The sequence below is a fragment of the Argiope bruennichi genome, chromosome 7 (genome assembly GCF_947563725.1).
Source record: "Argiope bruennichi chromosome 7, qqArgBrue1.1, whole genome shotgun sequence".
In the NCBI taxonomy this organism is placed as follows: Eukaryota; Metazoa; Arthropoda; class Arachnida; order Araneae; family Araneidae; genus Argiope; species Argiope bruennichi.
In genome coordinates, this window is record NC_079157.1 from 110,628,492 (window position 1) to 110,638,957 (window position 10,466).

Here is a 10,466-nt window from a genome sequence, read left to right on the forward strand (position 1 = left end):
TTTTACATCAAATTGAAATCCAAAAAGTTATTTTTTTTATGATACCAATGTTTTATTTACAAGTTTTAATTTCCATTTTTAATAAATTTTTAAATAAATATTTTAACCATATTTTTTCAACAATTTATTTACCATAAAATAAAATTTAATTTGCACGAGCACGCTTCGTGAGCATGGGAAAAAAATTAGCTTTTATCAAGGGTTGCCGTCACTTTAACAGAAGCACAAATTAAAAAATGCTGAAAATCACATTTTTAAATATATAAAAATATGATTTTCAGCACGTGTCTTCATTAAATAAAAAAAAAAAAAATGAAATATGATATTTTCTAAAATGTGAGTGCAAGGAAAAGCTTTCTATGACTTCTGACAATATCTGTATTTTAATTGAGTAAAATAGTTTAATTTAAGAAAAACTAGTTTAATATATATATAGAATAATCACTCTAATCAGCGCCCATCAGCTGATTTTGGGCATATATCAGCTAACAAAATGGTCTAAATGAACTAAATAATTATATTTTATGTAACTTGAGTCAATAGATAATCTGATGAATTACGAGTTTTAAATTTTCACAGTGGTAGTCTGCCTTTTGAATCACATTTAACCAAATATTCTTGAGACACCAATATTTTAAATAAAAATTGTTGAACTCCAATCGACTAAATCAATCACTAAAACTGAATAATTTTGAAAATCACTCTTCTATAAAAATTGGCGTTTTTAAATCACTTCAGCGACCGTCTCAAAGAAGATGCGCCAATTTTCTGCAAGGTTTCTCGACAGCGATTGGCCTATGATTATGAAAATGTTGATTGTTCTAAAACTGATCAATAAAAAATTTCATAAATGGGTGAGATTTGATCATAGAAGGTCGAGACGTTTATTTATTTATTTAAAAGTTGAAGTGTCAAAAGTATTTCTATGACTATGATTGTTTAAAAGACTGTGTAAAATTTAAACTTTTTCTAATAAACTAATAATTTTTTCATAAGTACATTTATTGATTGAAATAAAATAAAATATTTTTATTTACATCATTTAAATATTTTGAAAGTAAAACTAAAAACTGAACTTTACGATGAATAAGAGATATTTTTGTTGAATAATTCTTTGAGATATATAAAATATGAAAATTATTCTGCAGTGCATATAAAATTTCAATGCCAAACGCTTCTGCTTTCAATTTTCATATTAAAGAAAGGTGTAGTTGATTTTAGTAATTTTTTTTATTAATTGCTGTATTAATTTAACCTTTCCACTTTAATTTCAAGTAGCAATTTTAGGGCGCTGACAGAAAATTATATATAGTAGTAGAATTAACAGAACTGTTTAAGGTCTACATTATAGTATAACTGAATTATATAAGTATCAAAATCTGAAACTTATAAATATTTTGCAGAAAAAATTATAAAGAGAACAAATTACATAAAATATTTAAAATTGGAAATTTTAGACAACATTAATACTGGCGAACCGGCTGGTCGGAAAAGGCGGCTGGTAAGGAAATAAAGCCGAAATGAATATCATTAAATAGGGTGTCAATAAAAATTTATTAAAGCTCTGCTTCATGATTGTCATTATATTTCCGACTTGCTAAGAGCATTTCTATTAGCAATCAAAATTCTTACATTTTTGTTTTAAACCTCTGATTCTTAATAAAGCAACATAGTTGCTTCTTTCAAATGTATGAATTTAACTTCATATGCAATTTCCTAAGAAACTTTTTAAAATGTTGATTACTTAATAGTCTGAGAAAGAGAATTAAATTTTCATATTTATATACTTTTACAGTACAAGATATACAGTACAAATTACACTTATAGAGTACAAGTTACAGGTGGTTACAAGTTACAAGATATTTTAATTATATAATAACTGGAAATTTACTTAGTTATATTTTATAAAATACATAAAAAAATTACACAGTGAATTCAATGAACATTTCAATAAATAATGAGACAAAAAATTGAAGCCGAAAATTTTATTTGTGTGAAGGATCATGACAGGGCTATTGGAAATTTCGACTATTGCATAGAAAAGTCTTTATTTTATAAAATTATGAGGAAACAAGTTCTTTTTGGAGTAGCCCGGATGGTAATAGAAGAGCCATGATGACAGAGCAAGCCTGGAGCCATCGAGATGAAAGAATAAGATGATGAATCAGGAACCACAGAGGTGACAGAGCGTTTAGGAAAATCTTGCAAGACCGAGATGAGAAAACGAGATTCTAAGTCTGGAACCACCAATTGACAGAACGAGATAGTATGTTTTCAAACTATGCGAGATGGAAACTGTGGAACCATCGAAATAGCAGAATGAGTTGTTAAGTCTAGAGCCGCTGAGACGAGGAAACAAGACAGAAATCATGAGTCATCGAGAAGACATAAGCAAAATGGTAAGTTTGCAGCAATCGCTAGGAAATAAAGTGAAAGAGTGTCTGTAGCCATAAAGATGACACTAATGTGATGGTAGTTTCGATTCGCCGTCTTCTCAGAAATTTGCTGATGTCCGAAGTCGTAATCAGTGTTAACCTCAGTGAGGTATTAGTCATAGTAGGGAAAGTTTTCAAATCAAGTAACAGTAATAACAGTTGTAATTTGCTGTTATCATGCCATGCATATTAAATACACATAGCACATATCCATTATATAAAAGTCACAGTTTTAATAATAAATAAGAGTCTGCAGGTGAAATATAAAATCAAACACACACAAAAAATAATATATACAATATGTACAATATATACAATGATTACTCGTGCCCATTAGGACAAGGAGATTCTTAGCAGGTTGTTGAACTTGTGCTTTTAAATCCATAAGTCCATTCATTTCAGCTTTGTCAGATAGTATATAAATTCAGAAATCTTTGAAGAATATAAGTGTTCGTATATTTCTCGAAAAATTTGTTCGAAAATGATTTATATGGCTTTTTTAGAATATTGGTAGAACAGCGCAGAGAATCATTTAAGTGTTCCATCTCAGCTATTGAAGGACTAGTGATGATGTAAAATGTTTCTCCCAGTTCTTGAAAAGTTAGCTCATAAGTAATTCAATAACATTTCGCCATTTTTTTAAACTGTTTAAAATTGCCATAATTATTTCAACGTTATTATTGTCAGATTGTAAATATGTATAAAAACACCTGTTAAAGTAAATGTTCACTATTGTCCGACAATAATATCACTACTTTAGTTTCAAATAACATGGTGAATTGGTAACCATATTTCTTGACTTCAACCAAGACGCAACTTTGTTCACCTTTCGTTTCAAATAAGGGTTGGGACGTGATGCCACTAATGTAAGATTATCTTGCTTTGGACATGAGCAAGTGTTCAGTTCAGGCATTTTTTGTTCATTTGAAATAAGAGAAAAGGGATTGTTATTTGCGATGATTGCGTCTTTGAACGGGTTTTTATTTGTTAGTTCGAAAGGATTTCTTACCAAAAATGGATTAGTAGCAAAATCGTTTTCCGAAGGATTGTCAAGAACACTGAAGATATTTTTGGAGTTTTCAAATATTTCTATCAATTCAGGTTCGTCCATTTCAAACCAGGATGGATCTATTTCTGGAGGTTCATTCACTTCCTGGTATAAAAGCAATGTTTTCTCATTCGAATAAATATTAATCTTGAAAGGATTTGTTTCTTTTTTCACGTCTGCAAAATCGTCAAAATTGTCCAAGAATGGATTAGTTGCTTTTAATTTAATTGGGGACGCAACAAAATTGTCCAAGAAAGGATTATTATCAGGTAGAATGCATTTAGTCTTTATATCTTCGTAATCCGACTGTGCAGAATCAACATCAAACATATATACTCCAGTTTCGCCAGAGCCATAAATATCAGTCAAGGTTGAAGCATGTTTGATTGCTTGATTTTGTTGATAATCTGTCTGCACAGAAACATCAGTCTTTTTTCTGTTTTTTATGTTCGAGTTGCCCATGACGACGAGGTAAATTGCGTATTGAGTGAAGGCAGTTGAAAAATTCTAGGCAGAATATTTAAAGCAGACTTGGCACAAAATGGATAAAAGCACAAGGACCAACAGCAATCTCTGCAGTTTCAATAATTTAAATTCACTTGATGAAATCGCAAACAAATTCAAGCTCACCACACTTGAATGCGAACAAGCAAATAATATTATATTGTTAGATTATAATTCATTGATATATCATCAATAATACTTTCAAGTATTGTTAACAACAAATATTGAATTTTAACAATTACTGTTTAAACATAAGTATGCACTGTTGAATCATAACAATAACATAGTTTTTAATTCTTGTCTGAAGGATGGCTGTAGAGAAAATTTTACATTGCCGATAAACTAAAAAAGTATATCGAAGCGTTTTAATGATATTCATAGTTTTTAAATTAATAGAAAATAGTAATTTTAAAATTTCGATTAAAAATAATACTATTCAATTTTATATTGAAATATTTAATATATTAGGTTTTAGAAAATTGATAACAAAAACGTTTAAATAAGTATGATGAGATCATATTCACTATAAAAATATTTAATTTAACAAGCGGCCTTTGGCGACCAGCCGGTTCGCCAATCTTAATGTTCGTTAAAATTTTAATAATTAAATATTTTATGCAATTCCTACTTTAATAGCTTCTTCATCAAAATATTTTAAAACTTCAAATTTTGATATATAATTCACTCATAATATTATAAACGCTTTCAGTCATAACGTAATATGTATCTCTCTAATTTTCTGTTAGTTCCCGTAGAATTTATACTATAAATTAAAGTGGAAAGGATTAATCTGCAATTAATATAATAATATTTTTTTTACTGCAACAAAGTATTTTTTTGTCATATGATTACTGAAAACAGTCACTGAGCGTTTAAACTTTATAGCCACTAAAGAATATCTTTCCTAATTTATGTAATATTTCAAGAATTTGTCAACAAAATATTCTCAGATTCATCATGAACAGAACGATTAATTAACAATGTTTAATTTTAAATGCATCAAACACTAAGAAAATAAAACGAATCGTTTAAAATAATTGGTTGAAAACAGGTTAAAAAAAAACTAAAAAAAACGATGTACTTAAAACTATAAGCGTATACAAAAAATATATAACTAACATAAATACAATTTAATTACAAAAAACATGCAACTAACCTAAAAATAATTTAAATCATCCATTGATAATGGTTGTCATGTCAACAATCAGAGCACAATGCGCATGCGTGAATTTCCATCGCCAGTTACGGAACGCAAATGCGTGAGTTTTTCTACGCCAGTTGGGGTAACGCTATGCAGATTATATCATATTTTTTTCTTATGGTACCGAATTCTTATGAATTCAGTAATAAACAGATATAATTTGAAGAGTATTCACCTGTGTTATATAAATAGATAGTTACCTCTTTAATCTGAGCTTTATTTTGCTGCATTCAATCAATGGATTTATCAAAAATAAGTCAAATCATTTATGAAGGAATAGAATAGCATGTATTTGAGAAAATTGACTCTATATTTAAATTTAATGTCTTTATAAATTAATAATTACCCGAACAAAATATATCTATGAAAATTAACTTAAAGCTTATAAAAATCTAATAATAATTTTTATAGCCAATTCTGAAGCTATTTTCGAAAATAAGAATAATGTGCAAAATATTTTTGTTGCTGAAACTGATGGTAAGTAGTGTTGAATTTAAATTATAACAAACTTATGTTTTGAAAAGTGTAATCGATATTGTTCTTGATATACTGTAACGTTTCCTCTTTTTCTCACATGGCAATTCTCATTCCTGCCAGATGTAACGTCACCCGTTTCCCCGAAAATAGTTAAGTGCTTATAAAAAGTCAGATACCTATACTCTTCACTGTTTCGGCTGTCTTCCTTTCCATTCATCTTAACTCAAATAAAAATTGTTGTGACTATGTATGCATATACAAATTCACACATGTTCCGCATTCACTTCTAAGCAACTAGTCCAAATTCTCCCAAATTTTCAAAAGGTTAAAATTAATTAACTGTTCAATTAATTAGAAATTAACAAAAACTTTGGCATTTTTCGCCCTTTGTACTATTCTAGCAGAACTTTTTAAAATACCTCTTTTATTTTAAAATGTCTTTTTTTAAAAAATATTTTCATTGGGCTTAAGGTAGTGATTTAATAATACTTAAAACTAAGTCAATAGCTTAAACAAAGACAACCTTCCTTATACTTAAGTAGTTGTATTAATATAAAAGTGTATATTTCCCTAATTCCACTTGCAGGTAATCGAAATATTCGAAGAAAACATTTTTTCTCTTAACCAATGATAACAATTTAGCCGAAAGACTGTCAGCAAAAATGCGACATCTTATTCATTTGTCAGCTTATTAATTATTCTGCTAAATATAGCGCACATTATAAGCTGAATGAACGACATTTAAATCAGATGCCTAAAAATCTGTGGATTTAACATCGTCGGCATTCAGTCCATTGAGTTCTCAGTCGACCGATAAATTTTTTTTGGCAAATTGAGGTATCTCATCACCTGTAACCTTATCGGTTATAATGCAAAGCATAGTAAAAATTATAAGCTTAATGAACGATATTTGAATCAGATGTCTGAAAATCCGAGGACTTCCATCGGATTTAGTTCATAGTTGGCCGTCCAGAAATTGTCGGTAGAATGCGATATTTTTTTCACCTTGTCGGATATACTGCCAAAAGTAATGCAGATTATAAGCTTGCTGAACGATTTTTCAATCAAAAGCCTTAAAATCTGCGAATTTAACTTCTTCGACATCCACTGAATTGCATTTATAGTCAGCCGATCAAAAATTGCCCACAAAATGAGGCATCTTAATGACTTGCCACCTTAACAATTATTTTGCCAAAAATAACGTAACTGCTTTAAACTTTACTTGAATATTTCGACTGTTCGCAACATATTAAGTTTGAAAGGTTGTTTTTAAATTATTATATTCGATAATGTGCAGGCAGCTCTTTACAACAATACTGAGATGATGAAGATTTTTGCCGATGAAACTCTCAATTTCTCGCTGACTAAGAGTCAAGCGATTGCCGAAATGGGGGCAATTGCCCTCCTTACCCCCCCCCCCCTGCTAACGCCGCCTCTGGTCTGTATGAAATGAAATAAATTTGAAATATAATGTTTCCTAAAAAAATAAATGCAAGAATAATTTTTCTGTTATTTTTTACATATTTAGCTAGCTTATTAGTTCAATAAATCAGTTTTATTCAATGCAAATATAGTTTAGCATTTACAGGATATTCACTCTAATTAGGACCAATATGCTATTTTGTAAAGCTTTAATAATAGGCATGCATCTGTTAACAAAATAATCTAAATGATGTAAATAATAATATTTTTTTGTAACTTGAGTCAATAAATGTTCTGATGAATTGCTAATTTAAAATTTTACATAGATCCTATGCCCTTTGAATCATATTGAATTAAATATTTTTGAGAAACTCATATTTTAAATATAAAGAGTTGCGCTTCTATGAACTAAATCAATCACTAAATTTGACTGATTTATGAAAATTTGTTCACCACTGCTCTATAAAAACTCATGGTTTTAGACTTTTCCTTCCACGATTTTCAAGAAAATTCGCCAATCAATACCCGGAGTATCACCAAGGCTGATAATTAGATGCATGTGTTTGCGTGAATGTGTATGTTTTGGCTCTCTATACGCCAGGCCATATTACCTAGATCTAACAAACTTGGCATATATATATATACTGGTAGATTTAAATGTGCACTTTTAATGTAATGTAATGATTAAGTGTACTTTTTTTCCCTCTTAAGCTTTAAAATATTTATTTTACTGAGCAATACATTTTATAACACTATTTTAGTTGAATATAAACATATATTTTGGTGATGAAGCGATAAAAACAAAATTGCACATTTTCGTCCGTTTTTGCTTATTTCAAAGTCTACTGTCTCCTTAAAGTTGAAAAAATAATCTTTTCAATCATACCAGTATTTTTACCCATAAATTGTTTATATTTTAAATAAATTTTTAAAACTATTTCAATTACAATTTCCAATTACTTATTTATCAAAAAAAAAGAAAACAAGATTTAGCCTACACAAGCAAGTTATGAGTGCGTGGCAAAAATTAACTACTATCAATGCTTTTGCCATCATGTTCACAAAAACTCAAATTGAAAGATTAAGTTAACCCTTATTATGAACTATATCTAAGAAAATGCAGTGTTCAGCACATGCTTGTATGAAATCGAATGAAATATGATTTTTTAAAAATTGAATGCGAGAAAAAGTTTTCTGTGATATTTTAAAATAGCTATATTACTAATTCAATAGTTCAATTTTATTCAAGGCATACATAATTTTAGGATATCCACTTTAATCAGGGCCCAACAGCTAATTCACAAAACTTTATTAATTGACATATATATCTAATAAAGAATGGTCCAAAAGAAAAAGATAATTATAATTTATGTGGTATATATATACAATGATATTTAATAAAATATTTTTGAGACACTAATATTTTAAAAGAAAAAAAAGTTCAATTCTTTTGCAATTAAAACTGATTAAGTTATGAAAAATTTAATAGCTCTATTCTATAAAAACGAGCAATTTAATCCTCTTTATCTATCGTATTGAAGAAAATACGCCAATCAGTGCTTGGATTTTCCCGAAGACTGAATGTCTAAAATAATGAAACGATTGATTGTCTTAAAATAATGATATTCACAGCTTTATAACTCAGGCAAGCTTGATATCAGAAGATGGAAAAGTTAACTGCAAGATAATTTTACTGAATATGATTTATAGGATCGAAGGAAAATAAAATTCATTCATAATTGTTTTCAGAAGTACATTTATTGATTGAAATACAATAAAATATTATTTAAAACATTTGAATCTTTTTAAAGATAAAACTGAATTTTATGCTGAATCAGAAAACTTTTATTGAATAATTCTTGGAAATATTCCATAATTATATAAAAAAAGTTCTATGATGTACATAAGATTACAATGTTGAAGGACTTTATTTTCTGTAATCATATTTTTAAAAAATATATTTAGTTTCAGCAAAAAAAGTTCTTTTTTTATTTATTGAAATTTTATCTCTTTCTTTTTTTAAAAATTCAAATTTAAATCTCACAGGAGCCAACAGAAAATTAGAGAGATCTAGGTTTGAAATGTACTGAATATCGTAAGGCTTCTATAAAATTCATTTCCTATATTGTTTGCCGTATTCGATTCTAAGATGTTTTAAAAATTTGTAATGCATCTACTAAGGGGAAACAAAATTATCTTTGATACTTTTTTTTAAATTATGATCACAACGTCGCCATTGCCAATTTCTGGGAATCCAGTATGTTTCGAGATCTAACAATACGTAGTTATGGAATAATTTTTGAGTATATTTAGGAGATATAAATATTTCTGAATTAAGAAATGATTATGCGAATAAAACTTTTTAAAGCTTTAGTACTTTTCTAGGAATCTGCATAAATAATATATTTTTAGAAATTCAATATAAAATTTTTACAAGACCTCTGTAGTAGCCGTGATGAAGAAGAACAGAAAATTTGAAGTTTTCTATAATTGTAATATCTAGGAAAGTAACTTCTGAATCGACATGATCTCCAAAATCTGAGCTTTCATTATTCATAAGGATAAAGCTATAATTATTTTCTATATACTCAAGGAAATTTTTTTGAATTATTATATCAGATGTAGATTGTTTAGGAGCCGGTGTCCTGTCATAGAGGTAGCGCGTTTTCCCCGTGATCTGGGCGTCCAGGGTTCGAGTCCCGGTTCAGGCATGGTTGTTATTTTCCTGTGTTCTATCTGTGAGGTGTGTGAATGTGCTCGCCTGTAAAAAGGGGTTGTGCAAGCAAGTGAGAAGCAAAGTCGTACTCTTGGCCCTAGTTGGCGTTACTGTAAAAACAAGAGACTCTCCCCCTCCGGCTAAAATCACTGTCTTGGTAACAGCAGGCTTGTTAGTGGCAAGTACCATAGAAGCAACAAAGATTGTTTAGGAAAATATATAAAATCGTCAATTAAATTCAATTTTTTTCTCCTGCTATGGAAGGTTTGGAGGGCGGGGAATCCTTTCGATATTGATTATTAATAAGAAAATCGTCTATTTTAAATGTATTTAGCATTTGTCCTATTCGAAGTCCAATAGCTTTTGTAGAGAAATTTTCATGGAAAATAATGATCGATAAATTGCATCTATAATCCTACTACTTAGAGAATGAGAATACACTTTGTTGCATAAAAGTAGGAAAGGGAAAATATCTGATGTTTGCATGATAAGGTAGATTCAGCGTTTAAAAGTAACTAATGATGTTCTAAATGCGCCTGTGGAAACACGGTTCCCTGATTATAAATTGCATGCAACGTTTTCAAACTGGTCTTGTTGATGAATCGTGTATTAGTGTCATTTAATAGAGTTTTTAACATGAGCGTTTCGTTAGTGTTATTTTAA